This window comes from Oculina patagonica, chromosome 13 (genome assembly GCF_052425735.1).
Source record: "Oculina patagonica isolate OP01 chromosome 13, crgOcupat, whole genome shotgun sequence".
NCBI classification, from domain to species: domain Eukaryota; kingdom Metazoa; phylum Cnidaria; class Anthozoa; order Scleractinia; family Oculinidae; genus Oculina; species Oculina patagonica.
This window is the reverse complement of record NC_135770.1, coordinates 28,121,506-28,149,474: the sequence shown is the minus strand read 5'-3', so window position 1 is coordinate 28,149,474 and position 27,969 is coordinate 28,121,506. Positions and strand designations below refer to the sequence as shown.

Below are 27,969 nucleotides of genomic sequence, written 5' to 3'. Positions count from 1 at the left end.
ATATTTGGAAAATCACGAGAAACATTAAACCAATCAAAATTAATATATTTGAACTAAATTCACAGCACGCGCTAGCACGCACTCGATGGCGTAATTTTGTTTTTGAACAATCTTGGTTAAATAAAGTTAAATTTGGTTAAATTCTCCTGATTCATCTTCTTGAAGTAGTCTGGAGAACTTCGCTTCGATACACTTAATGTATTTCTTTAGTTTCTGTAAGAAATTTACGGCGTTTAGGTCGAAATTCAAGCAACTTACCGCAAAACCAAAAATTTTGTTACGTGTGCCATTACGTGTATAAAGCATTCGCTTACAAATTCTTTGTTTTTCCAAATATGGTACTTAGCAACATGAATATTCAAACGCTGTGTGCGCGCGTTACACGTTTCAACCCTTATGGGTTTCTGATTCTGGGGGTAACCCTGCAATGGATTGACATCCCATCCGAGGGGGGAGTAGAAATACTCCCAGTTGCTTCAAGCTACGCAACCCGGAGTTGGGCCAATCTGATAGGCCACTAGGCTTAAATACAGACACTATATAAATCCAAGCAAGATCACTGAATACCCTTTATTTTAAAATTTCAAACATCTGGTAAATAAAACAGACGTGTATAAATGGTTGACTCAGAAACTAATAAAAATGTTCTGTATCGATTACTTTAAATTTAGTTGCTCGTTTACTACAACAAAACCTGTAATGTCAATTCTTGTCTCAAAAGATTCTTACTGTTGCATTAATCACCAGTAATCACTCCATCACTACAACGTAGGTAATCAAAAAAAAAAATAAATTTAATAGAACTTATAACAACTCTTGGGCCTGGAAGTCGATAGAGGGCATTGTTTACTCTGACTTACTGATACAACTATAAAGCTCGGCAAACAAACTTGATTGGCTCGAGCGTCCTGAAAATGGCTATAATTACATCGTAGATTATATAATTATGAACCTGACGCCATTTAGGTGTCCCAACTGTTTTTCTCTAACAAACCTTGTTACACGTGATTAACAATTTAGTTTACTAAGTGTCTTTGTTTTTATGATAAAGTACAACTTTAAAGTTTTTCTTTTCAATATTTACGACACTTACTAACAACAATGCATTCAAAAATACAATCTTTTACATTTTGTTTTTTAAAACCGTTTATCTACATGCTTAAAAAAAAGTTCAATTTTATCTACGGTCCTCTCTCCGCGCCGTCGTGGCTCCCTCCGTCTGTGGTGTCCGTCTTGGGGGTCGTCTTACTGGACAGGGACTGGACACACCAGGGTCCGTCTGGGGTCCGTAGAGAGGGATGTATTGACAAAATTGCTACATGAAGTCGTTTCTCGTAGGATAAAAAAAAATCAAAACTAATGATACAGCTTGGGTGATTTTCGAGTTACTTTTTGTGACTCGAATGCAGCTTCAAAAGTCATAGATGCAACTGTTCTATTTTAAACACTTCGTCTTTTTGCGACTTGATTGCAGCTGAACAGTCATAAGTATTACTGGTCACTCAAACACCTACGAATGGCTCTATTTTAGCTAACACGTCTTTGGCCAGTTTGAACGCCTCCTGAGCTTGCTGAAAATCTTGGAACACGTCAGCAGGGACCTTAGCTGGCACGTGTTTGTCGGGGTACCTTGTGGTATCATAGTAGTCGGACAGCCTGGCCACCAGTGAAGTGACATCAGGGGCTCCTGGCAGCAACGACAGATCATGGGCCAGTTCAACCAAGTCGTGGCTATTTAGCTGCCTGTCTGCGATTCCTGAGAAGGCGTATAATGCGGCTTTGAGAGATTTCTCTGCAACTTGATGACACTGGAAGCAGACAAGGAAGTACATCGGATCTCGGGCTGCCAAGAGATGTTCAACGGAGCGAAGATCTTCTCTGCTTTGACGTATCCACATCTTAGACAAGCGCGCGTCGGGTCCAGTGTACCGTCTCCTTGACCCGGGCCTTGAGTATGATGCAAACCCGGTGAATCCTGGGTTGTGGCGACGGAAGTTCTCGTAGCTTGAGCGCTGCCTTCGAGCACTATGATGCCACTGCCTGAAAAAGTCGGAAAAATCTGGTTGTGCCCTTGCATAGCCTTCCTCGCGGCTTGCTGATCCTCCTTTTGAGAACTTTTCAACTTCGTTTTGTATGAACTTCATAACTTCATTTGCAATCTCTTGCATGTCCATGTTCTTGTCAGGGTGCCATCGAAGGTAAAGACGTTTAATTGCCTTTGTTCGTTTGTCTTCTGGAAGTTTCCAAATTTCGGCTAAAGCTTTCTTCACTTCTCTTAAGGCATTTTCCAACGTCCTAGGTTTGGGGGTTTCGGCCTTTGTTGACGATCCCGCTCTAGCTCCTCCTGCACTTTCCCCACTACCTCCAGCGTAAGGCACAAGTTCCGTCGAGTCTGAAACAGATTCTTCCTCCATCTCATCGTCATCCTCGTCATGAATCTGTTGCGGGCGTTTTATCTTGTAGAGATCCAACACATCCACCTCTTTCTTTTCTTGGCCGATGTCAATAAGGTATCTGCTAAGAAGGTTGCTCTCACCTTTCTGCTTCCTCTTCGTCCTATCCTTTTTGGGTTTAGCAGGATGTTGGGTTTGAATCTTACGGATGATCTGTGCATAGATGTACTTTGGTTCCTCGTCGGTCGAGTCTTCTCTTTCAAATGCAACAAATTCTCCTGTTCGAAAATAGAAGTCGTCGTACTGTTCGAGAAGGGCGTGGAGTTCTTCAGGAATCTCCGAGCCAAGGTCAGGTTCCAGGCGTGGCGTGTCATTTGCTTCCACGTCTTGAGACACTCCAGCGTTGTCCAGTATGGAGGAAATGCTATCAGGAGACTTGCAGTCTAGAATAGCCCCCAAATGCAACCAGCTCTCCTTATCAATGTAGCATCCCGTCAGCTGGTCTATCTCTTTACATAGAACTTAGCGTACTTCGCTAGGATCCGCGCCGTGTTTGATGAATATGTGCTTTCTGCCATTTTCCTCTTGCTCCACAAAACAATCACTGTGCTTTGATCTTCGACTGTCAGAAATTGGGGTATTTGATCCATTTTCAACTAACTCGGTGGACAGCACTTCCATGCAACTCATCCTTAGCTCCTTTTGAAAACTTCGAACGTCGTTTCGGACATCCTCTGTCAGTTTAGCTTTATCAAACTGGAACTTCAAGATTCTCAATATTCCATCTACAAGCTCAGGGGAAAACAATATCTGACGGAGGTGATTTGTAGCCTGGCATTTCTTCTCCATGTCAGCCCGGCACTTCTTATCTCTGCACTCAGGATGAAGTTCTTCCCTCACCAATGATGACAAGGACTTCGTCTTTAAGTGAACTGGCAAAAGGTCGACAATTTGGCGAGAGGTTGCAAACGTTAACTTGTATTTGTAAAGTGCATCGAGGAAATCGAACATCGCATGTGGACATACGATACCTAAACTGGGGGCAATCACACAGGACCAAATTTAAAGAGGGTTGAAGCTCTTGTTTGTTGTTTGGAAGGTAAAGAGTTTCGATCTGAAGCCAGAGGGTTGTCCTGCTGAGTCTCCTCACCTTTGCGGTCTTGTATGGCCTTTAGAGTATAAAAGAGACCGAACACGGCATGTTTTGCGACATTTAGTTCATTAGCATGCATCTTTTTATCTTTACATGACTCTTTGAGACGACTTAGAAGTTTAGCAAACTGTATAGGGGTTGCCTTCTCCATCGCTCCAAGGCGTTTGAACAAGTGCTCAAAAAGTCCATATTCTCGGGGAACTTTATAAAGGTATGGTGGTAGTTCCTCTTCAAGATCAAATGCTAGCTGGTCACCACGGACAAACACGCGCCCACCTTCAACGAGAATACAAGGAATTTCAGAAAGTCTCTTACAAACTTTATCGCACACTTGTGAACATGAATCAAAGGAGTCCCTCTTCTGGCAACCACTTGCTCACACGTTGAAGAAACTCGTAAACTGCAGTCATAATTCGACTCAAAAGTTTGCGACGCTTTGGATTCAGGTTGTTCTCGATCGCCATACTTTAAGAGGCTTTGCGACAGTTTGATAACATGAGCAATGACCTGATCAAAAGACGGCTTCTTCGAGGACCCCAAGGTTTGCAAGTTTTGGCAGCTTAGGTTTTGGAATAGCCCAGTAACACGGCAGAAGACAGACAGTCGTCCAAGCCAGCCTTTCACGGGTGTCTGGTATTGAACCTTGAAAGTGACTAAATGGAATAACTTCCTCTTGACTTTGTCATGAACCAAGGATGCTGTCTGTGAAGAGAAAGACTTAGTTCGTCGCTAGCTCTTTGACAGTGGCCACGAACTTTATTGTGGAGAGTTTTCGAAGATACCGAACATCTTGCAGGGACTTTTCGTTTAACAGGTGTGTAACAAGAACGTCGATGACTTCTTTTCCAGTTCACTGTACTTTTGCTTGTTCATGTTTTCTGCTTGCACTGCCACTTCGCTAGAAAACTTCAGAAACTTGTCTTTGCTGACTTCCTGTCCTAGGCCAATTTCGCGAAGGAGATCCAACCAGCCAGATTCCTCGTTAAATGGCTCTGGAGGCTTTGCTTCACGTGGTAACATAACTGCAAAGACCTTCACTCCCGGGTCATAAAAATGCGAAGCAGTTCGCGGTGTTCCATTCGCGTCTGGAATAAATGCCAAAGTTTTCAGAGCGTTAAGGACTCTGGAGTGTTGGACTTCTCTGCTGTATGGTAGCAGTAAATGTCGTCTGACGTGTTGAAGGTGCAGCATACGTGTTGTTTGTTTGAGATGTGGAAACTGTGGGAAAATAAAATTGATGTAGCAATCTACATGTGTTTTATCGCCAACGCCTAGAAGTTCCTTGTACAGACGGTCCAGCTTGGGCGCGGGTGCTAAGAAGACACAGTTGTTTCCTGTCATCCAGACATCTGACTCGTCAATTGGTAAACCTGCTGGGATGACGTAGACTGAACCAATAGTATCAAGGTGGACAAATGTTCCGTGGAAGGTCTTGAAAAACGGCAGTCGTTTGACGATCGATTTAAATGATTGGTTCTGTTTTAGGGATGTTACGTCGTCTTGAAGGAACTGCAGCACTGAGATCATTTCATCCTCGGAAAGACAACCGGAGATATCGGCTTCATTCATCAGGTGGTCCAACACTCTGAGAATGTCCTGTGAAGAGTTGGGGTAGGAAAGGTACTGTTTGAGTATGGGTGAAACATCCCACCTGCCATCACGAGTGATGAGCTTTGCATCAACTTCATGACATTCAAGTTTCTTCAACAAGGTAACAACACGTTTTTGGCCGGGCGACCAGGATTCTGAAGCGGTCAAGTCGAGGATCACTTTGCCTTTAGAAACTGGAGCTAACTTTCCGGATTGGGTTGGAATGATGGGCCAGTTTCGTAAAGGGTCAAGCGAAAAGGTCTCCGGGTCCTTTCTGTGGATCTTGAATAAGAACTCCCACAGTCGCTGCAGCCAGTTTTTGGACGGCCCTTTATCTAAATCCCACGGAATTAGAGTATTTGTTTCACACCAGCCGCCATTTGTAGTACTTGGTAGGAGCGAGGCTAATGCACAGATGTCAAATTTCTTGAGGACACCTTCACCCGCCTCAAAGATTTCCTTCTCGATCTTGAGTAAAGGTTTAGCCAGTTTGTTGTGGATAAATTGAGAGCGTTGATTTGGTACCAAATCGGCAAAAAGGCTTAGGAACACTTGGTTATCCTTCCGAAAACGCCTAAGAACTTCATCTTCAGTCAATAGCAAAGGCACTCCAAACATTTCAGCTGGAAAGGTTAAAGACTTCATGCAGTAGCCGAGGAGTAAAAGTACACCCAACACAGAACCGAGAGCTGTCTTGTTAACCAGGACAAGGTAGTTTGCCGATATTGCTTGGATGATCTTTAAGAAACTGAACAACTACTTTTGGTGTTATCTCTCTTACGCTTGTGCCTGCTTTCTTGAAGTCGTTGAAGAGTACAAAGTATCTGCTGGGACCTGGAGAGTACAGAAGCTTGAAGCCCACCTTCAAGAGGATTTTCATTAGTCGGATCTCGGATTCGCTACCAGTCATCATAGTGTTAAAAAAACCTTGCGAAGGAGGCAACCAGAAACACTGAGTCACCCCATCACGACCAGTTTCATCAGACGTTTGATCAGGCAACTTCAAATGTTTCCAACGTTTCACTGAATGTTTTCTTGGTCATCGGCAGTAACCTCTCATCATTGCTGCAAATCATCTGAAATACTGCCGTAGCAAGAACTGTCCACTGGCTTTCGACAGAATTAAAATGCGGAAAGAGGCTTTCATACCATTCCATTCCGTCATGAAGACTGTACTCTTTGGTGAAAAGCAAGCGACCTCTGAGTTTTTAAACCCAGGCAGGAGTCCCCGTGCCACTAACATCATTGAGACGTACGCTTGGGCCAAAACCTTGGTAATAATAAAACGGTTCCATTTGCTCCCAAATCCTTCTTCTTTTTCATCGCGCCACAAGTTTCGCCGTGCGGAATCCAGATAGAAATGACCATTGATATGAACTGGAAGTCCTGTACTTAATGGCAACGGCAAAAAACAAAAGGCCTTGTGTCTAGGTTCTTTATTCTTCCTGGACTGGTATAATGAAAGCTTCGACGTCTCAGCCACCTTTGCTGCTATTCCACCCCGAGGTAGCAGACCATAACTTCGGCCATCTGGAATTTCGTCACTTTCTTTCGCTTGCCTGGAGACCAACACTTTGATGAATAAGCCATTTCTCTTCTCGTACCTTTCGTCCTCGACAAATAGCGGGTATGTAATGCCAAGCCAATCAATCTCATTCGTTTTTAAGGCCTTGGAGGTCTTGATGTGGTTGGAAAGTTTCGTACTCGCTTTGCATCGTCTTCATCTGTTAAATGTGCAGACACCGAGTAGATCGTCTTTAGCTGGCCGTCTTTAACTTCCTAGAGAGTGTTATTTTCTTCACGTGGTTCAAAAACAGAAGAATTTCCTTTGCTTCATGGGTAAAAACGTTCATGAAGCTCATCATCTTTGCATGGGAAACCTGCTCTTGAGATATTAAAGATTTTGTTGCGACATGTGCTCATTTCTAAGGGGGAAGCGGAAGATAGTTGCAGATGTTAAATCAAAAAAGTCTTCAAGATAACCAGGAAATATATCCCGGTAGTCGGATCGTTCCTCTTCACCAATTGGTTCGATAAGACGCCCTGGACGAACTTCCGTTGCTCCTGGAGCAAAGCTACAATGAGGGTCAAGAATACAAAGCGTGTCACCATTGGAGATAAAACTTGGACAATCGGTTAGGTGGTACACAGCGTTAAAACCAATCCCGTACTGTCCGGTCTTCGTTGGATCTTCCGTTTTGCTTCCAATTCCGAGCCTCTGTATGCCTTCTAAATCTTTCTCTGAGAATGGCCGGTCGTTGTAAACGCACAGGGCAGGTCCTTGTAGTTCCTTCCAGTTGTCACTTAAAAGCCGTTCCGTGGGATGGTTGCGAGGGTCGTAAATGAAGTGCAACTCAGTAGCACCTGCGTCGTCAGCGTTCTGGACAAGCTCTTTCAGGATCCCAACGTCACATGGATAGGCTTTCAAAATACCTTTCAAACGATCAGTAAGCTCTTCATGCTGGCCGAATGGCTTTCCAATTAGACGTGTTTTGTCAGCCAGTTTCTTTGTACGAATGTCAATTGCTCCCAGCTTGTGTGCAAGATGGATGGACACATGCTCGTGAACATAGGCGGTACCGGTTCTTTCTTTCACCCACGGTGCATCATTAATGGCTAGTTTTGCAGCGGGCTGTAAAAACAGGTTGTGGTCCGGTAGAGGAATCTGGCCATTTTCTTTCTGAAGCAAGTGCTCTGGAGCTTCCAAGAGCTCGTCGATCAACGATTTTGACACTTTAAATTCCGCCTCAGATAAGCACTTCCCACATTTGTCCTCACTGAGCTTGTGAAGGGTATGGATGACGTCTTCAGTAGAGAAACATTCTTTGACTCCTGTAGCTTGGAACAGGCGACGATATTTCCTTGTGAGAGTCGTTGGTACCTCGTAAAGGTAAGGCTCGCCGGATCTTTTCCATTCGAAAGCGAGTTGGTTGGACGAGAGACATTTTCCATGGGCTTGTATCCAACGTCTTTCCTTCAACTCCTCGATGATGCCCTCGTCATCTGATATCAAAAAACGATCTTGTACGTAGTCATATATATTGTGGAAAACATCTTCAAAACTGTCGGATTCAACGGGCGAGTACACGGTTGCTTGTCGTATAGCGTGGTCCAACTGGTCAAGAACTTCTTGGACTGATGGTTTACGAGAGTTGAAGCCAAAAAGATCGCGTGTTTCCTTGTTGAGTTTTCCACAACCAAGGTCCTCGCTTTCGTCAAGGATTGGTCTTGACGACCCTGCAACAAACTTGAATTCATCACCATACATTTCTTCTGCCGGAAGCATAACGTTCCCATTTGTGATTTCATCTGCACCTTTCCATGGCATGGTGTAGTTTGCCGGTTTGTTTAAAAATGGAAACATGCTTACTTCCATTAACTCTGATTTCATCCATTCTGTGGGCGGACCAAGTTCGTCAAGATGATCGTTGATATACTTGACAAGATGAGCAACTCTTTTCCGAGCATCTTGTTCAGCTTTTCTACAGAGCAATGGCACCGAGTTTGCTCGCTCAAGCAGGGTCTTCCAGTCAAGGATATTTGATGCCATACCCAGGTTTTCAAGCATGAGAAGGCGCTCTCTGGTAAGGTAACGCGTGCCAACCGGGAATCTCTTTTCATCTACTGAGAACAGAGTCGCAGCTGCACTTCTAGGGGATATAAGTTCCTTGGGGGATGCCAAATCCCCCTCTTCCGGCCCGCAAGGGATGCAACGTTTGGTTGAAAGCAAAGACTTGTAAAGGGTTAAAAGATGATCTGATTGAGGTTTTGAATGCCCTTGAAGGCATTGGTCTAGCAGGTGACACACAATGGGGTCCCGTACGTTACCAGGCAGAGTCATAATGTTCGGGAAAAAGACCTCCTCCAGAAACTTCTGCTGAGTCATCGTTTGCTTTTCGATCATTTCAATACATCCAGCCTGTTTAAAGCCTTTTCTTGCAAAGTTTGGGAGTTGCACTACTCTGTAATCAAGCATTTCTAGGACTTTTTCGCTTTCTGGAAGTTCTTGTAACTTTGCATCTTGATAGATGCAACCGGTTACTGGATGCCACTCCTCTCCTATACGAACCAATGGAAGTTCAGACTTGGCGATTTGTTGATAAACACTCGTTGTAAGTGGTACCCATGCAGATGACTGAAGTGTCTCTGGGTTTGGCCAAAGTGAGAAACAATCGTATGACGGAATCTCTCCTTGCTTCTGCATACGCATCATGTCTTCAAGAAGCTGAATATAAGCCTGGCATACTGCATCTTCCATGAGGGTTGTGTTCCATCGCACTTCTAAAGGCTGCCGATCAACATCAGCGGTAGTACCTTCCCAGATACCTCGGCGGTTTGATGTGACTGCAAAGTAACCGTTCACATGTACTGGCAGCCCAGTTGGTATGCTCAGGGGAAGGAAACAAAACACTTCGCCAGGTACAGCCTTTGGGCTTAAGCAGCCATCTTTGCCGTTGTTGGAGGAAATTTTCCCTGCTATTCCTGAAGCAGACAAGAGTCCCTGTTTTTTACCTTCTTCACTTGTTGCCAGCTGAAAGGATCCGCCAGTTCCAAGGCAAGATGTTATACGCCAGGAGCAGGTTTCTTGACTTCCTTCGCCATTCTTATCACCGATTTTTGAAGACACTGATATCACCTGTGATAGCTTGGGAGGTGGCTCCTTTTTCGTGGAGATGTTCTGACTGGAGGATCTTCTTGTCCATTCTGCGCATGATTGGAGAAATGTGGTCTCTACCAGAGGTTGACCTGGTTGAGGTTCATTCGCTGTTTCCTTGCACATCTCAAACAGGCGTTTCGGGTTTCTTGGATCAATGGAATTCTTCTCCACCTCAAGGAAAGTTACCTTTTTAACATTCTGTGTAAACAAAAGTAGGCTTGATGAAGATTCTTGAAAAGAATGCACAAGGGATTTAATCTCTTGTCTGTTGTAGATCTTATCACTAATTTCTCCTCTCTTTGTGCGGAAGGCAAATCTAAACAGAGTTCCTTGAAAATGAAACTTGTCTGGGTTGCTGGTCGTGTCACATCCAAACAGGCCGTTGTAGGGTTGAAATTGGTGGGGAAAGCAGTGTAAACTGGCTGGATTGACCGCCAGATCTATCTTGATTCCAGGCTTTGAGGTGTCTTGTATGTGCGCCCCAAGGTGTGTTGTGTGTGGATCAAAGAACACGGCATAACTTCTGCTAATGAAACTTGGAACATCGGTGAAGTGGTAAACGGAACTGAAGCCAAGTCCAAAGCGACCGATCTTCTCAAGGTCTTCTTTTTTTGTTGCACCTGCTAACTTCGATATGTTCTTCAAATCGTCGTCTGTAAAAATCGCATTGTTGTACACTAACAGGGCAGGGCCTTGACAATCCGCCATTCCTGGTGACAACAGCATTTCAGTTGGATGACTGCGCCAGTCGAGAACAAACCGCACCTCAGTTGCACCAGCATCGTCTGCATTCTGTACCAGTTCTCGGAAAACACCAACTCCTTCCTTGTACTCGTTCAGAATATTTTTAAGCCTTGTGGTAATTGGCTCGTGAGGACCCGTTTGTTCGATGCCTAATGCCTCTGCACACGCAACACGCGTGCTTATAGGTGGGACACCCAGAAGCTCAGCGGTTTTCGTCGATATGGTCTCGTGGATCATGGGAAACTGGTTTGTGATTGGAAGTTCTGAACCTCCTTTCCTCAACCAAGTCGCGTCACAGAATGTGCACTCGTTACATGGAACCAGCTTTAAGGTGTTATCCCAGGTCATGACTGGAACGAGCAGTTTTTTGCGAAGATCGGAATTCAGTGGCTTTCCATCTCTTACTGTCCATTGGAGAATATCGCATGACAATTTGCGGTCATCGGCTACATCTCTTTTCAAGTCACTGCGAGTGTCATGCTTCTTCTTTATCATTGCCAGAACATCCAGCAGGTCTGCCTCGTTAAATGCTTCCCGAACACCACATTGTTGGAAGAAGAAACGGAAGGCCTGTAGGTCTCGTGGAACTGTATAAAGGTAAGGCTTCAAGTCGAATTTGCAGGGTGACACAAATGCCATCTTGGATGGCGAAGTAAATCCGTTTCCGTGCCAGATCCACGCAGGAAAGCTGACTTCTTGCCTTATTGTGTTAATGAAAGTACCATTGTTGGATGCTTCTTTGTAGATCTCTTTCAAAATTGCTTGAAAATGATACGTATTCCTCCATGCATGCCATTTAATGGCACAGAGCACGCAGAACGAAGCTGTGCCATTAGGTGGTGGACAGCAGGTGACTTGTTCCAACCGAAAACAGTCTCAAGTGCACGACTGCATGGCTTGGAGACAAGAGGCACTGATGCTCCTGCCAGATTGGCTTTAGACTGGCTTAGCACTTCAGACGGTTTGAAAAAATGACCTTGACCTGAGAACCAAGGCATGACACCAGGATAGGAAGAGGGGCGATTTTGCATTCGTTGGACCCACCTCTCTTTCATTAGAGCTTGAACCAAGTCCTTGTCTGACTCGAGTAAGTGCGGGTTTGTGTCGAGAAACTGCAACAGTGCTGATGATTTACGCGATGCCACATCAACAGGGAAACTGCACAATGTTTTTGCAACGTCCATAATATCCTCTGCATTTGGACCACATCTCATTCCAAGTTGTCGAAGAGGCTGGAGGATTTCATCTTTGACGAAGTCTTCATGCGGAAACTTGTCGTTTTCGCCTTCAAAAAGTTGTAGCAGAATTGGTTGTTTTGGATCGAGAACATTACAGGGAGTGACCACCTTGTTACCCCGGGTAATGACAAAGGGCAGCAGTCTAAGTGATGTAGGGAACGAGCCATCTTGATTACAGAAACTGTAGTATTGTCTAAGAACCCAGCACATCAAAGTAGAAATTTGCTGGTTGCTGTAGAAGCTGCTCTGTATACCACTAAAAACAATGGAAGTCAGGAAGGCTGTTGGTGTCGTCACTGAGGTTCCAAGCCTTTGCAGTAGAGTCAACGATTCGTGATCTTTCAGCGATATGATTCTGGAAGCATTAGGTACTGGCAGGGACTGAGGTAGCTGGAAACCATACGGAGAAACCGAACGGACTTGATATCCTTCTACTACAGCAATGAAAGATGTCCCGTCCGCTGCGTCAAAGATGGGCAAGTTCAACAACAGGCTTTTTTGTTCACCACTGAAAGACGCTGAAGACAGAAAGTTTCGTAGTGCGCGTTTCTCTTCTGGTGAACAGTTGGACATCGCTGCAACACATCTGCCCTGGCCTAGCGCTAAAAAGACTTTAAGGACGCCCTGAGGGTTGGGAGAGGCAATGTACTTGTGTAAAGCGTTGTGATGTACGTAAGGTGGAACGTTTGCCAGAACGATGCAGCCCATTTTTCCAAGCAAAGAGACAATGACTGGCTGTAAAGATAGACCCTGGTCGTGCTGTCTAATAGCCAAGCTCGATGTCTTCAGCTTCACTAGGCTTCGACTTCCGGCACATGCGTGAGGAATGAGGGGGAAGTCTTGAAAAGGGGAGAGATCAGATGGGAAAACATTTTGGATCCATTTCCATACATACGTCAACCAGGATTCTGGCGGATGCCCGTTTCTGCCTGGATTCCAAGAAACCAAATGATCTGCGGTAGACCACTGCGATGGAAGCATCTGTCGTAGAAGATTAAGTGCGATGACTTTGTTGAGTTTAACGAGTTGCATGGGATGGACAATTTGTGGATTGCTTGCATCAGAAGCAGCCTCTGTCAAGTATTTAAGCGCTCGAGATTGATCCTTGTTGTCGAAGAACTTACTGTCCATGTTGTGGAATAGGGAACGCGGATGGATAGCCGATGAAACGTACACAGCAGCGTTAGGATCGCGGCTGTACTGAAGTGAACGAAAATCAACAAAGCTTCCGTTTACAAGGGGCAGTAGAGGGACACCCTGCATGTCGTGCAGATTCTTGTCTTCTAGAGCAAAGTCAAGCAGCTTAAGCTTCTTCTCCCTTGGCACATTTGCTACCTTCCAAGATCCCTGCTGCTTCTTTTTTAACAGGCTTCTTAAGTAGGCAGGAGTGATGCTTTTTGTGGGTACTGGCGTATACGTATCAATTACTTTCATCACGTGGCTTGGAAGGATGACAATAGGCTCATTCGCTTGCGTTAATGTTGCCAGAACCACATCTCTAACTTCACCAGTGGCGTTTGGAAATTTACTTAGTATTCTGTCAAGGCGTGCCTCTTGAAGAGCGACCCACCGACCACCATTTGAAGGGGTCCAAAAAACATTACTCTTCATTACAATCGAAAACATGGGCTTCAGCATGTCTTTCCAATGTGCCTCTACTTCTTGAAGGTTTGGCCAGGACCTGTAAACCAATTCTGCTTTAGTTGCACAATCACTGGTTTCTTTTAGAGCGAGCAGCATATTAGCGTAAGCTTGACTTGCGACATGGTTAACCAGCGAGACATTCCATTCAGCGGTTGGATCATCCTGGCAGTCTAGTCCAGGCCATTTGAGACCACGTCGATTGTCGGTTAGGCCAAAGTAGCCATGAACATGAACTGGAAAGCCAGTTTTGGAATCAGCGTCTGGTGGTAGTGGCAAGAAGCAGAAGATCCTTCCTCCAGTCGATGAAAGAGCTTGGCGTTGGGACTCATTCAACGGTGTAGCGAACCCCACCCACGGCAGAAGGCCCAAATCTGACGACAAAGATTTTAGATTCAAATCTCGGGCATCGACTTGATGGTAAACCAGCCATTTGTTTTCCACCCTTGTACCGTTTGCATCTATTTCTTCAACACCTAAGCGCAAAGAAAGGTGTGTGCTTGGAATTGCTCCTTTGCTTAACAACTCCACTTGTGTCAAAAGGGCTTTCTTCTGTTGTCGAACCTCTTGCCTGCAGCTGTCACTCAACCGCACGGTAAAGACGTGTCTCTTAACATTTCTTTCATCAGTCTCAAACAGACCTATTTCTTCGATGTTCTTCAAGAAAAGAAGAATGACTGAGGCTTCTTTCTTCAGTGCTTCGAACAGTTTTCGAACTTTCTCCGCGGTGTACGTCTTTCTGGATAAATCGGACGCCGTATCTCGCAGCGGGAAGCGAAACAGAGTGCCGTTGTAAAACTGTGTTGATATCTTACAGTCCAAAACATCTTCGTAAGGCATGAACTGGTCTGGGTATTCGTGAAGCAGTTGGTCCTCGAGAGAAAATTGTTGGCCTGTATCGCTCCTTCCAAAGTGTGTTTCATGTGGATCAAGGAATGCTATAGCGTCTCCACTTACGATGCTTGGAAGATCTAAATAATTTAACGAAAAGGTTACTGCTCAGTATCGGTCTCTTCCACTTTAACAGATGCATTAACAGGCTGGTGAGTTGAATGTTTTTCGCTGGCGGCTCTGGCACAAATCCGACAAGCAACTCAAAACCTCAGCAAACACTACAATATGGCAGTTTAGCCGAGTCCTTTCTTTAGGATCAATTTATTTTTAGGAATGTGAGCCACTGCTTCATTTAAACAAACGATGTCTCTCGATCTTTACTGCGTTTAACGAGGAACGTGTTCAGTCTACGATTCACAACTAACAGTTCAGCAGCGGGAACAAGAAGCTCCTGCCTTGAGGATTGAGCCTGCGGTTTTCGGTAGAGATGCTGGCAAGCAACATGACGTACCATGTTGGCGACAAGCTTACGTGACAATCAGCTGGACTATAAAAAAACAGTTTCCCTTAAACAACCTTTTTCAGAACTTGCCCAGACTAAAACATGTTCTCGAAAGTAACGGAATGTTTTCACAAAAGCCTTCGAGATAAAATCCCAGTTGCAATTGCATTCTTTTAAGGGTCTTACCTGTCATATGATAAACTGAGTTGAAGCCTATTCCAAAACGGCCCACTTTCAACGGGTCATCTTTCTTGCTGCTTCTCATTAGCCTCTCCAGGTTTTCCCAGTCGCTTTCCTCGAAGAGAGCATTGTTCTGTGCGTATAACGCAGGACCCTGGAACTGAGCAAGGCTGTGCGCGTACAGTGAATCCTTTCCGTAGAAGCTTGGGCGCGAATCAAGAAGGAACGATACCTTTGATGCCCCTGCGTCATCTGCATTCTGAATAATTTCCTAGGACATAGACACGAGAGTCAATCGGACTGGAGACAAAATTATTTGCTTATTAGCAACTACCCGTACTTCCTTTTTAACGACGCGAGGGTCGTATTGGAAGTTCATCGTCTCTTGTGCGGCTGTGGGCCTGAGTTGATTATTTGGCTGTCCTTGTCGCCCCCATTTTCCTTGTCTTGGAAAGAATGAACAACAAAAAAATATTATAGCTTTGAAAAGTTTGAATAAAGGATAAAGGATAGAAATTTTAAACACGGACAGTTCATTCTTAAATGAAATGTGAAGTATGAATAGTATTTGGAAGTTTTGGACATCTTTTTCAGAAATAGTGGATTTAAATTAAATGCAGAGAATTTGTGTACTAAGAAATGAAGCCAAGCCTTTCACGGTGTAAACTTTCGCCATGAAATGATTGGGATCACAACCCTATGACCATGGTATTATAAAATTATACACATTTATGAAAAGCACAAAGGCTTTCGTTTCAAAGTGAAGCCACCTCAATCCTCCGTTAGCTTCAGTCCTACTAGCCATAAAACTGAAAAGGTTCCCCTATGAATTGATAAGTAATCAGTACATTTGTTTGAAAAATGTGGAAGTGTTCACATTGGTAAGGGTTCGTACTCTTTTGAGCATTTGAAATTCCATGACCTTTTCCATGACTTTTCAAAGTTTTCTATGATCTAAATTTGACCATTTTTCTTGGGAATTTTCATAAATTATCGTAATTTGGGTACATTTTTACCCTTTTCGTAACAAAAAACCTGCCTAATTTATTTCGCACAATCAATACCACTTTCCACGACTCTCCATGAGCCAAACTTAAATTCCATGACTTTCCAGGCCAGGAAAATGAAATTCTAAAATTCCATGACTTTGAAGGTTTTTCATGACCTGTACAAACCCTGCTAAATTAGTTATATAAAGTAATGGCTTGGTTTGTTATTTACTATTCTACTAGCCTTATAACTGAAAAGGTTCCCTTATGAATTGACTAATGTTAAATTAGGACGTGTTGAGAAAGTGTCGAAGTTTTCACATTGTTTCAATAAGAAGAGAGCTTGGTGTTTTATTATTGGCATGATTGAATACCTTTAAGATTTGTCCCCCATCTGGGTAGCGCTCGAGGATGCTTTGTAGAATGTGAGTTAATGGTGGTCGCTTTTGTCCATACGACTTTCCTGTCAGTCATGAGAGAGAAAGAAACATTTAATAGTAAAAAATGTCAGAAAGCTTTGTCAACAATAGTAAACCTTTGCCCTCTACCAGTGATAGTTATGTAAAATCGTGAAATGCTGTCTTTAATATAAAGTCAGTTGAGGGTTCGTTCTAGCTCCCTATTGTTGCATGGTCGTCTGTTCCCAGGTGCAACCCTGAGCTTCGAGTTACTCCCTTTAAAACTTCTCTCTACGTGCGTATAAAACGTTTGAAATTGTGCAATCACGTTATTACTTCGTATTCTTGCTTTTTCAATTTTATCTTGAACTATTTCGCTAGTGCCTCCGAAAGCTCTTTATAGGGATCCAGGAATTAGAACGAAATGGAATCAGTTTTAAATGGATAATGTTATCAAAACATTACGCCGGACTACCGTGCGGGAGGTCTCGGGTTCGAGTCCCAGACCGGACCAACAACACTCAGGGTCTTAAAATAACTGGGGAGAATATTCTGCCTTTCCAATAACAACTGCAAATGGTTAGATATTCTAGTCTTCTCGGATAAGGACGATAAACCGTAGGCCCCGTCTCCTGCATCTTTAGTGTTATGGTCAGCAGGGGACGTAAAAGAACCCACACACTTATCGTAAAGAGTAGGGCCCAAAGTTCCCGGTGTTGTGTTCTGGTCTTTGCCCATTGTGCCGTTGTACTGTTGAAATGCTCGGAGATATTAGCTATGTTAAAAGCTACTCTACAGATTGTACTATTAATACCAACATATTTTATCTTTTAAGTCAGTTGTCCGATATGTTAGAACCAAAAAAATCGTTTAACCGTATAAATGCTTGTAGAGAAAGCAAAGTTGCTGATTCAGAAGTTATGACAAAAAATCAAGCCAGAAATTACCGAGCAAACATGAGGTTCACGGATGTACCAGTTGACTTGAGGGATTCAAATACAATGGAGAATAAGAAACAAATTGAGAGCGAAAATCATTGCTTTATTATCACAACGCCTTTTCACAGCCCTTTTATAAAGGCGAACGACCAACTTCCTTGTGTATTGATTAACTTGGTCGCAACTGAATCTGAACAGTTATATATGAATTCTCTCTTTAAAGCAAGACAAGGAAAGTAAGAACGAGGCAACTGATTAACTTAGTTAAAAGTTGTGGGTCTTTAAAGTACTCGAAAACAAACTATTTTCACATTTTAAATTTCAGACATGAATATAAAACTGCTGGAGATAACATTCTGAACATTCGTGTCTCGTTACGGAATCATGGCCTGTGAGGAGAAAGCTATGTCCACTACATCTATTGCAAATGAAAATTGACCACTACAAAATGCCACAGAATGAAAACTCTCCGACGAATTAATAGCAGAGAATTGTTGACGAACTTTATATAATTCAACGACGTTTTAGAGGCGCACAAATAAAAAAATGCCACCACCTACCTTGAATTCGTGGACGAGCCGCCATGATTTCATTCGTGCATCTTCGGGCTTTGGTAGAAACTATGATCCTGCGTTATTTTGATTCTCTCGCTGTAAAAAAAGGCAATAAAACCTATAATCAGTGAATAATCGCAGAAGGAAATGAGCTTCTTTAAAAGTTTAATCTTCGAACAGATTTTAGATGGGTAAACAGACAGGGCCCGTGGATTCATACAAAGGAAACTTCGGCTCTGTCGTTCCTGACACTAGCTGATTCAAATGTACGCCAGTCAAAGGACTCAGTTCGTGGGTTGAAAAGCAGTATTTCACTATACTCAGGTGTACGTAATTCATCATCCATTCATTTCTTCAACCTTAAACAAAACTGAGATCAGAAGGTGGTCTGAAATTAGACATGTATGTCATGAGGTTTCCCGTCGGTGTTATTCGGCCAAAATAGAGATCGAAGAAAGTTGATTAACAATTATATATCAGACCATATCAGGTTAATAACGTACCGTATTCTGACTATTTAACTGATGCAAGCTTTGTTCGCTTATGTCACCGGTATTCTAAGTTATTAGCTTTTTTTGTTTAGACCACATGCTATTAATGTTTGAAAATGAGATCCTTTTCAGCCGGGCGATACGACGAGCGCGTAAATAAAGTCGCGAATGGTCTATCGATCCTATATTACAATAGTTCAGACCCCGACTTTCTAGTTTCCCCTTGAAAAACGTTACTTTTACACGTCGATTTATTTACTATCGCCGTGTTTCGATGTGTTTATCGTCACACAAGCCACAGAATTTTTAGTTGCTTGTTAAATTCTCTAAATTACAATAAATTGATTTTAAACAAGTCGGAAAATATGGAGTTGAGTTCAAATATCCCGGTAGTAGCTTGTTTCGGTAGAGGTTGTCTCGGTACAGCGAGGATTTTCATACTTTTTGTATGCTGTTTGGCAGAAAATTCAACCAGATATGTCATTTTATATTTTTCTCTCTTCAGCGGCCACAGGATTCCGTTGAAAATATAAATATCGAATAAATAAACCCTCGGAAAAATCAAAATTTCATAATTTTTTATAAAGATAACGTGACTGAAATACACACTTTATTAGTGCCTGTAATATAATCTGATTAAGGAATTCTAACCCTAAAAAGACACTGCAGTCATTTATTTTCCTTCGTATTTTATAAGTTTAACCATCGACAGCGGCGGACACTTGAAAGGTCTTCAAATCACTTCGCTCGAAGGCCAATATTGTCGGCAGGTTTTGTTGTTCACTCAATATTTGGCCCTGCCGGCAGATCTTGCAGTCAATAAACTCAGGCTAAAAAGACTCAAAGAACTTCAATTTCGATCAATTTTGGTTCGTGAAATCAACAATCGACAGGAATTGATTGTATAGCCTTGTTTACAGATCTAACCATGTAGCTCAATTCTTAGAAATATGCAAAAGTTAGAAACAGTTTCTCAGAAAATGTGTACCAACCTCCTGGATATTTCAGCTGCTGATCATGGGGAGCCACTGTCTTTTAATTAGTGCACTAAGTGTCTTCGAAATCCACTAGATCGTTTCACAGAAAGCAAATTATTGTGAATATCAGACCTCATTAAGTAGGCAGCAACATGGGCCAAAGTTCAGTGAGTATTAATTTGGATATGAAGAAAATTTCGCTTTGCAAAGTTTAAGGACGAACCAAACACGACACTAACCTTCTATGATGCTGTTAACAGTAACATCCACTGCAATCTTCCAACTTGAATGCTTTTTTATGCCGCAAAAATTCACTTCTTGCCTTCAGCGTTCTAGAAACCTACAGTATTCTTTGAAACGTGGGCGGATTCTCGGAAAATGGCAGATCTGGCCAATTATATCGCACTAAAGGAATATTTACACTATGACCGGAAGAGAGAATGGATTCTTGGAAAGCGCGACTTCGATTCTTGGAACCAGAAATGTCAACTTCCGCCATGTTTAATTAATGACTGTCGCTATGTAAAATTTAGCCTCTTTTGACCTTTACACCACATTCAGTCTCTTACATTATCTCTTCAGTGGGAATCATATTCTAGATTGCAGCAACCTAAATAAAATCATATTTTCCACACGGTTTGTACACGTATCAGGGGAATCTTATTTTGCAATTCTAGTAAACACGGGTCGCGTGCCATTGCAAATTCCGAAATCTTATTGGTTCTCTCATCGTAAATATTCGCTGATAAGTCATGATCGCGTTCGTTTTACCTTTGAATAGCAAACTTTCATGGTTTTTATCCTGCATGCATGCATCATGGAAAAAATAAGCACACGTAATCCTTTACTTTTGTTTATTTATTTCAAATTGCTCTGGAAATCATGTGATTACCGGATTTGACCAGACTTTTGAACAGCCAAAATTTACATTTCTGTCGGAGGAAAGCTAAAAATAAAGGTCCTTTTTTTATTAAAAATTGCTATATTAGAGCACTGAACCTGTTAACAAGGGTCATTGGCTGCGGATGGCTCGGATGGAAATGGATTGCAATTTGAAAACTTACGGCTTAACCTATCAACTTTTTTTTACGCGTCTTCAAAATATCGATATTTATAGCCGTAGCTTGATTTCTATCCGCAAATAAAGGCTACATCTTCCTTTAGGTATAGACCCTTTGCATAAATGGCGCCCAAATTTGAATAACAATACTATGTACATCCTTAGCCTCGTGTGGATGTTTTTTAACAAAGGATTTTTTACGTGAACGTGAGGCTAAGGATGTATATGTATTGTTATTCAAATGAAGACGCCATTTATGCAAAGGGTCTATTCAAAGGTGATGTTTTTCATGGGTTTAGTTGCCTACCACCAATTCCAGAACTGTTCACACAAAATCTGTGAAATCCCAGTGACGTAGCCCCTTTAATGGAATATCTCTAATATCAGTTCCCCTTCCTTTTCGTCTTAGTTTCTCTTTGGTCCCTTTCCTTTTCGTCTTAGTTTCTATTTGGTCCCCTTCCTTTTCGTCTTAGTTTCTCTTTGGTCCCTTTCCTTTTCGTCTTAGTTTCTCTTTGGTCCCTTTCCTTTTCGTCTTAGTTTCTCTTTGGTCCCTTTCCTTTTCGTCTTAGTTTCTCTTTGGTCCCTTTCCTTTTCGTCTTAGTTTCTCTTTGGTCCCTTTCCTTTTCGTCTTAGTTTCTCTTTGGTCCCTTTCCTTTTCGTCTTAGTTTCTATTTGGTCCCTTTCCTTTTCGTCTTAGTTTCCCTTTGGTCCCTTTCCTTTTCGTCTTAGTTTCTATTTGGTCCTTTTCCTTTTAGTCTTAGTTTCTATTTGGTCCCTTTCCTTTTCGTCTTAGTTTCTATTTGGTCCTTTTCCTTTTCGTCTTAGTTTCTCTTTGGTCCCTTTCCTTTTCGTCTTAGTTTCCCTTTGGTCCCTTTCCTTTTCGTCTTAGTTTCCCTTTGGTCCCTTTCCTTTTCGTCTTAGTTTCCCTTTGGTCCCTTTCCTTTTCGTCTTAGTTTCTCTTTGGTCCCTTTCCTTTTCGTCTTAGTTTCTCTTTGGTCCCTTTCCTTTTCGTCTTAGTTTCTATTTGGTCCCCTTCCTTTTCGTCTTAGTTTCTCTTTGGTCCCTTTCCTTTTCGTCTTAGTTTCTCTTTGGTCCCTTTCCTTTTCGTCTTAGTTTCTCTTTGGTCCCTTTCCTTTTCGTCTTAGTTTCTCTTTGGTCCCTTTCCTTTTCGTCTTAGTTTCCCCCCTTCCTTTTTCCCTTTGGTCCCTTTCCTTTTCGTCTTAGTTTCTATTTGGTCCTTTTCCTTTTAGTCTTAGTTTCTATTTGGTCCCTTTCCTTTTCGTCTTAGTTTCTATTTGGTCCTTTTCCTTTTCGTCTTAGTTTCTCTTTGGTCCCTTTCCTTTTCGTCTTAGTTTCCCTTTGGTCCCTTTCCTTTTCGTCTTAGTTTCCCTTTGGTCCCTTTCCTTTTCGTCTTAGTTTCCCCCCCTCTTATTTCTCTTTGGTCCCTTTCCTTTTCGTCTTAGTTTCTCTTTGGTCCCTTTCCTTTTCGTCTTAGTTTCTCTTTGGTCCCTTTCCTTTTCGTCTTAGTTTCTCTTTGGTCCCTTTCCTTTTCGTCTTAGTTTCTCTTTGGTCCCTTTCCTTTTCGTCTTAGTTTCTATTTGGTCCCTTTCCTTTTCGTCTTAGTTTCCCTTTGGTCCCTTTCCTTTTCGTCTTAGTTTCTATTTGGTCCTTTTCCTTTTAGTCTTAGTTTCTATTTGGTCCCTTTCCTTTTCGTCTTAGTTTCTATTTGGTCCTTTTCCTTTTCGTCTTAGTTTCTCTTTGGTCCCTTTCCTTTTCGTCTTAGTTTCCCTTTGGTCCCTTTCCTTTTCGTCTTAGTTTCCCTTTGGTCCCTTTCCTTTTCGTCTTAGTTTCCCTTTGGTCCCTTTCCTTTTCGTCTTAGTTTCTCTTTGGTCCCTTTCCTTTTCGTCTTAGTTTCTCTTTGGTCCCTTTCCTTTTCGTCTTAGTTTCTATTTGGTCCCCTTCCTTTTCGTCTTAGTTTCTCTTTGGTCCCTTTCCTTTTCGTCTTAGTTTCTCTTTGGTCCCTTTCCTTTTCGTCTTAGTTTCTCTTTGGTCCCTTTCCTTTTCGTCTTAGTTTCTCTTTGGTCCCTTTCCTTTTCGTCTTAGTTTCTCTTTGGTCCCTTTCCTTTTCGTCTTAGTTTCTCTTTGGTCCCTTTCCTTTTCGTCTTAGTTTCTATTTGGTCCCTTTCCTTTTCGTCTTAGTTTCCCTTTGGTCCCTTTCCTTTTCGTCTTAGTTTCTATTTGGTCCTTTTCCTTTTAGTCTTAGTTTCTATTTGGTCCCTTTCCTTTTCGTCTTAGTTTCTATTTGGTCCTTTTCCTTTTCGTCTTAGTTTCTCTTTGGTCCCTTTCCTTTTCGTCTTAGTTTCCCTTTGGTCCCTTTCCTTTTCGTCTTAGTTTCCCTTTGGTCCCTTTCCTTTTCGTCTTAGTTTCTCTTTGGTCCCTTTCCTTTTCGTCTTAGTTTCCCTTTGGTCCCTTTCCTTTTCGTCTTAGTTTCCCTTTGGTCCCTTTCTTTTTCGTCTTAGTTTCTCTTTGGTCCCTTTCCTTTTCGTCTTAGTTTCCCTTTGGTCCCTTTCTTTTTCGTCTTAGTTTCCCTTTGGTCCCTTTCCTTTTCGTCTTAGTTTCCCTTTGGTCCCTTTCTTTTTCGTCTTAGTTTCCCTTTGGTCCCTTTCCTTTTCGTCTTAGTTTCCCTTTGGTCCCTTTCCTTTTCGTCTTAGTTTCCCTTTGGTCCCTTTCCTTTTCGTCTTAGTTTCTCTTTGGTCCCTTTCCTTTTCGTCTTAGTTTCCCTTTGGTCCCTTTCCTTTTCGTCTTAGTTTCCCTTTGGTCCCTTTCTTTTTCGTCTTAGTTTCTCTTTGGTCCCTTTCCTTTTCGTCTTAGTTTCCCTTTGGTCCCCTTCCTTTTCGTCTTAGTTTCTCTTTGGTCCCTTTCCTTTTCGTCTTAGTTTCCCTTTGGTCCTTTTCCTTTTCGTCTTAGTTTCCCTTTGGTCCCTTTCCTTTTCGTCTTAGTTTCCCTTTGGTCCCTTTCCTTTTCGTCTTAGTTTCCCTTTGGTCCCTTTCCTTTTCGTCTTAGTTTCTATTTGGTCCTTTTCCTTTTAGTCTTAGTTTCTATTTGGTCCCTTTCCTTTTCGTCTTAGTTTCTATTTGGTCCTTTTCCTTTTCGTCTTAGTTTCTCTTTGGTCCCTTTCCTTTTCGTCTTAGTTTCCCTTTGGTCCCTTTCCTTTTCGTCTTAGTTTCCCTTTGGTCCCTTTCCTTTTCGTCTTAGTTTCCCTTTGGTCCCTTTCCTTTTCGTCTTAGTTTCCCTTTGGTCCCTTTCTTTTTCGTCTTAGTTTCTCTTTGGTCCCTTTCCTTTTCGTCTTAGTTTCCCTTTGGTCCCTTTCCTTTTCGTCTTAGTTTCCCTTTGGTCCCTTTCCTTTTCGTCTTAGTTTCTCTTTGGTCCCTTTCCTTTTCGTCTTAGTTTCTCTTTGGTCCCTTTCCTTTTCGTCTTAGTTTCCCTTTGGTCCTTTTCCTTTTCGTCTTAGTTTCCCTTTGGTCCCTTTCCTTTTCGTCTTAGTTTCCCTTTGGTCCCTTTCCTTTTCGTCTTAGTTTCTATTTGGTCCTTTTCCTTTTAGTCTTAGTTTCTATTTGATCCCTTTCCTTTTCGTCTTAGTTTCTATTTGGTCCTTTTCCTTTTCGTCTTAGTTTCTCTTTGGTCCCTTTCCTTTTCGTCTTAGTTTCCCTTTGGTCCCTTTCCTTTTCGTCTTAGTTTCCCTTTGGTCCCTTTCCTTTTCGTCTTAGTTTCTCTTTGGTCCCTTTCTTTTTCGTCTTAGTTTCTCTTTGGTCCCTTTCCTTTTCGTCTTAGTTTCTCTTTGGTCCCTTTCCTTTTCGTCTTAGTTTCTCTTTGGTCCCTTTCCTTTTCGTCTTAGTTTCTCTTTGGTCCCTTTCCTTTTCGTCTTAGTTTCCCTTTGGTCCCCTTCCTTTTCGTCTTAGTTTCTCTTTGGTCCCTTTCCTTTTCGTCTTAGTTTCTATTTGGTCCCTTTCCTTTTCGTCTTAGTTTCTCTTTGGTCCCTTTCCTTTTCGTCTTAGTTTCCCTTTGGTCCCCTTCCTTTTCGTCTTAGTTTCTCTTTGGTCCCTTTCCTTTTCGTCTTAGTTTCTATTTGGTCCCTTTCCTTTTCGTCTTAGTTTCTCTTTGGTCCCTTTCCTTTTCGTCTTAGTTTCTCTTTGGTCCCTTTCCTTTTCGTCTTAGTTTCCCTTTGGTCCCTTTCCTTTTCGTCTTAGTTTCCCTTTGGTCCCTTTCCTTTTCGTCTTAGTTTCCCTTTGGTCCCTTTCCTTTTCGTCTTAGTTTCCCTTTGGTCCCTTTCTTTTTCGTCTTAGTTTCTCTTTGGTCCCTTTCCTTTTCGTCTTAGTTTCCCTTTGGTCCCCTTCCTTTTCGTCTTAGTTTCTCTTTGGTCCCTTTCCTTTTCGTCTTAGTTTCCCTTTGGTCCTTTTCCTTTTCGTCTTAGTTTCCCTTTGGTCCCTTTCCTTTTCGTCTTAGTTTCCCTTTGGTCCCTTTCCTTTTCGTCTTAGTTTCCCTTTGGTCCCTTTCCTTTTCGTCTTAGTTTCTATTTGGTCCTTTTCCTTTTAGTCTTAGTTTCTATTTGGTCCCTTTCCTTTTCGTCTTAGTTTCTATTTGGTCCTTTTCCTTTTCGTCTTAGTTTCTCTTTGGTCCCTTTCCTTTTCGTCTTAGTTTCCCTTTGGTCCCTTTCCTTTTCGTCTTAGTTTCCCTTTGGTCCCTTTCCTTTTCGTCTTAGTTTCCCTTTGGTCCCTTTCCTTTTCGTCTTAGTTTCCTTTGGTCCCTTTCTTTTTCGTCTTAGTTTCTCTTTGGTCCCTTTCCTTTTCGTCTTAGTTTCCCTTTGGTCCATTTCCTTTTCGTCTTAGTTTCCCTTTGGTCCCTTTCTTTTTCGTCTTAGTTTCTCTTTGGTCCCTTTCCTTTTCGTCTTAGTTTCTCTTTGGTCCCTTTCCTTTTCGTCTTAGTTTCCCTTTGGTCCTTTTCCTTTTCGTCTTAGTTTCCATTTGGTCCCTTTCCTTTTCGTCTTAGTTTCCCTTTGGTCCCTTTCCTTTTCGTCTTAGTTTCCCTTTGGTCCCTTTCCTTTTCGTCTTAGTTTCTATTTGGTCCTTTTCCTTTTAGTCTTAGTTTCTATTTGGTCCCTTTCCTTTTCGTCTTAGTTTCTATTTGGTCCTTTTCCTTTTCGTCTTAGTTTCTCTTTGGTCCCTTTCCTTTTCGTCTTAGTTTCCCTTTGGTCCCTTTCCTTTTCGTCTTAGTTTCCCTTTGGTCCCTTTCCTTTTCGTCTTAGTTTCTCTTTGGTCCCTTTCTTTTTCGTCTTAGTTTCTCTTTGGTCCCTTTCCTTTTCGTCTTAGTTTCTCTTTGGTCCCTTTCCTTTTCGTCTTAGTTTCTCTTTGGTCCCTTTCCTTTTCGTCTTAGTTTCTCTTTGGTCCCTTTCCTTTTCGTCTTAGTTTCCCTTTGGTCCCCTTCCTTTTCGTCTTAGTTTCTCTTTGGTCCCTTTCCTTTTCGTCTTAGTTTCTATTTGGTCCCTTTCCTTTTCGTCTTAGTTTCTCTTTGGTCCCTTTCCTTTTCGTCTTAGTTTCCCTTTGGTCCCCTTCCTTTTCGTCTTAGTTTCTCTTTGGTCCCTTTCCTTTTCGTCTTAGTTTCTATTTGGTCCCTTTCCTTTTCGTCTTAGTTTCTCTTTGGTCCCTTTCCTTTTCGTCTTAGTTTCTCTTTGGTCCCTTTCCTTTTCGTCTTAGTTTCCCGTTGGTCCTTTTCCTTTTCGTCTTAGTTTCCCTTTGGTCCCTTTCCTTTTCGTCTTAGTTTCCCTTTGGTCCCTTTCCTTTTCGTCTTAGTTTCCCTTTGGTCCCTTTCCTTTTCGTCTTAGTTTCTATTTGGTCCTTTTCCTTTTAGTCTTAGTTTCTATTTGGTCCCTTTCCTTTTCGTCTTAGTTTCTATTTGGTCCTTTTCCTTTTCGTCTTAGTTTCTCTTTGGTCCCTTTCCTTTTCGTCTTAGTTTCCCTTTGGTCCCTTTCCTTTTCGTCTTAGTTTCCCTTTGGTCCCTTTCCTTTTCGTCTTAGTTTCCCTTTGGTCCCTTTCCTTTTCGTCTTAGTTTCCCTTTGGTCCCTTTCTTTTTCGTCTTAGTTTCTCTTTGGTCCCTTTCCTTTTCGTCTTAGTTTCCCTTTGGTCCCCTTCCTTTTCGTCTTAGTTTCTCTTTGGTCCCTTTCCTTTTCGTCTTAGTTTCCCTTTGGTCCTTTTCCTTTTCGTCTTAGTTTCCCTTTGGTCCCTTTCCTTTTCGTCTTAGTTTCCCTTTGGTCCCTTTCCTTTTCGTCTTAGTTTCCCTTTGGTCCCTTTCCTTTTCGTCTTAGTTTCTATTTGGTCCTTTTCCTTTTAGTCTTAGTTTCTATTTGGTCCCTTTCCTTTTCGTCTTAGTTTCTATTTGGTCCTTTTCCTTTTCGTCTTAGTTTCTCTTTGGTCCCTTTCCTTTTCGTCTTAGTTTCCCTTTGGTCCCTTTCCTTTTCGTCTTAGTTTCCCTTTGGTCCCTTTCCTTTTCGTCTTAGTTTCCCTTTGGTCCCTTTCCTTTTCGTCTTAGTTTCCCTTTGGTCCCTTTCTTTTTCGTCTTAGTTTCTCTTTGGTCCCTTTCCTTTTCGTCTTAGTTTCCCTTTGGTCCCTTTCCTTTTCGTCTTAGTTTCCCTTTGGTCCCTTTCCTTTTCGTCTTAGTTTCTCTTTGGTCCCTTTCCTTTTCGTCTTAGTTTCTCTTTGGTCCCTTTCCTTTTCGTCTTAGTTTCCCTTTGGTCCTTTTCCTTTTCGTCTTAGTTTCCCTTTGGTCCCTTTCCTTTTCGTCTTAGTTTCCCTTTGGTCCCTTTCCTTTTCGTCTTAGTTTCCCTTTGGTCCCTTTCCTTTTCGTCTTAGTTTCTATTTGGTCCTTTTCCTTTTAGTCTTAGTTTCTATTTGGTCCCTTTCCTTTTCGTCTTAGTTTCTATTTGGTCCTTTTCCTTTTCGTCTTAGTTTCTCTTTGGTCCCTTTCCTTTTCGTCTTAGTTTCCCTTTGGTCCCTTTCCTTTTCGTCTTAGTTTCCCTTTGGTCTCTTTCCTTTTCGTCTTAGTTTCCCTTTGGTCCCTTTCCTTTTCGTCTTAGTTTCCCTTTGGTCCCTTTCTTTTTCGTCTTAGTTTCTCTTTGGTCCCTTTCCTTTTCGTCTTAGTTTCCCTTTGGTCCCCTTCCTTTTCGTCTTAGTTTCTCTTTGGTCCCTTTCCTTTTCGTCTTAGTTTCCCTTTGGTCCTTTTCCTTTTCGTCTTAGTTTCCCTTTGGTCCCTTTCCTTTTCGTCTTAGTTTCCCTTTGGTCCCTTTTCTTTTCGTCTTAGTTTCCCTTTGGTCCCTTTCCTTTTCGTCTTAGTTTCTATTTGGTCCTTTTCCTTTTAGTCTTAGTTTCTATTTGGTCCCTTTCCTTTTCGTCTTAGTTTCTATTTGGTCCTTTTCCTTTTCGTCTTAGTTTCTCTTTGGTCCCTTTCCTTTTCGTCTTAGTTTCCCTTTGGTCCCTTTCCTTTTCGTCTTAGTTTCCCTTTGGTCCCTTTCCTTTTCGTCTTAGTTTCCCTTTGGTCCCTTTCCTTTTCGTCTTAGTTTCCCTTTGGTCCCTTTCTTTTT

General features: G+C 42.3%; 1 pseudogene across 1 annotated transcript; it reads right to left on the bottom strand.

The window, feature by feature from the left end:
* Positions 1-1,320: 1,320 nt before the first annotated feature.
* On the bottom strand, positions 1,321-20,043 carry LOC144636219 (sacsin-like; annotated as a pseudogene). Its single transcript, XR_013567491.1, has 5 exons — positions 19,519-20,043; positions 17,818-17,907; positions 16,296-16,384; positions 14,939-15,203; positions 1,321-14,387 (listed from the first exon to the last, which is right to left on the bottom strand). The product of XR_013567491.1 is annotated as a sacsin-like (transcript).
* Positions 20,044-27,969: the final 7,926 nt, after the last annotated feature.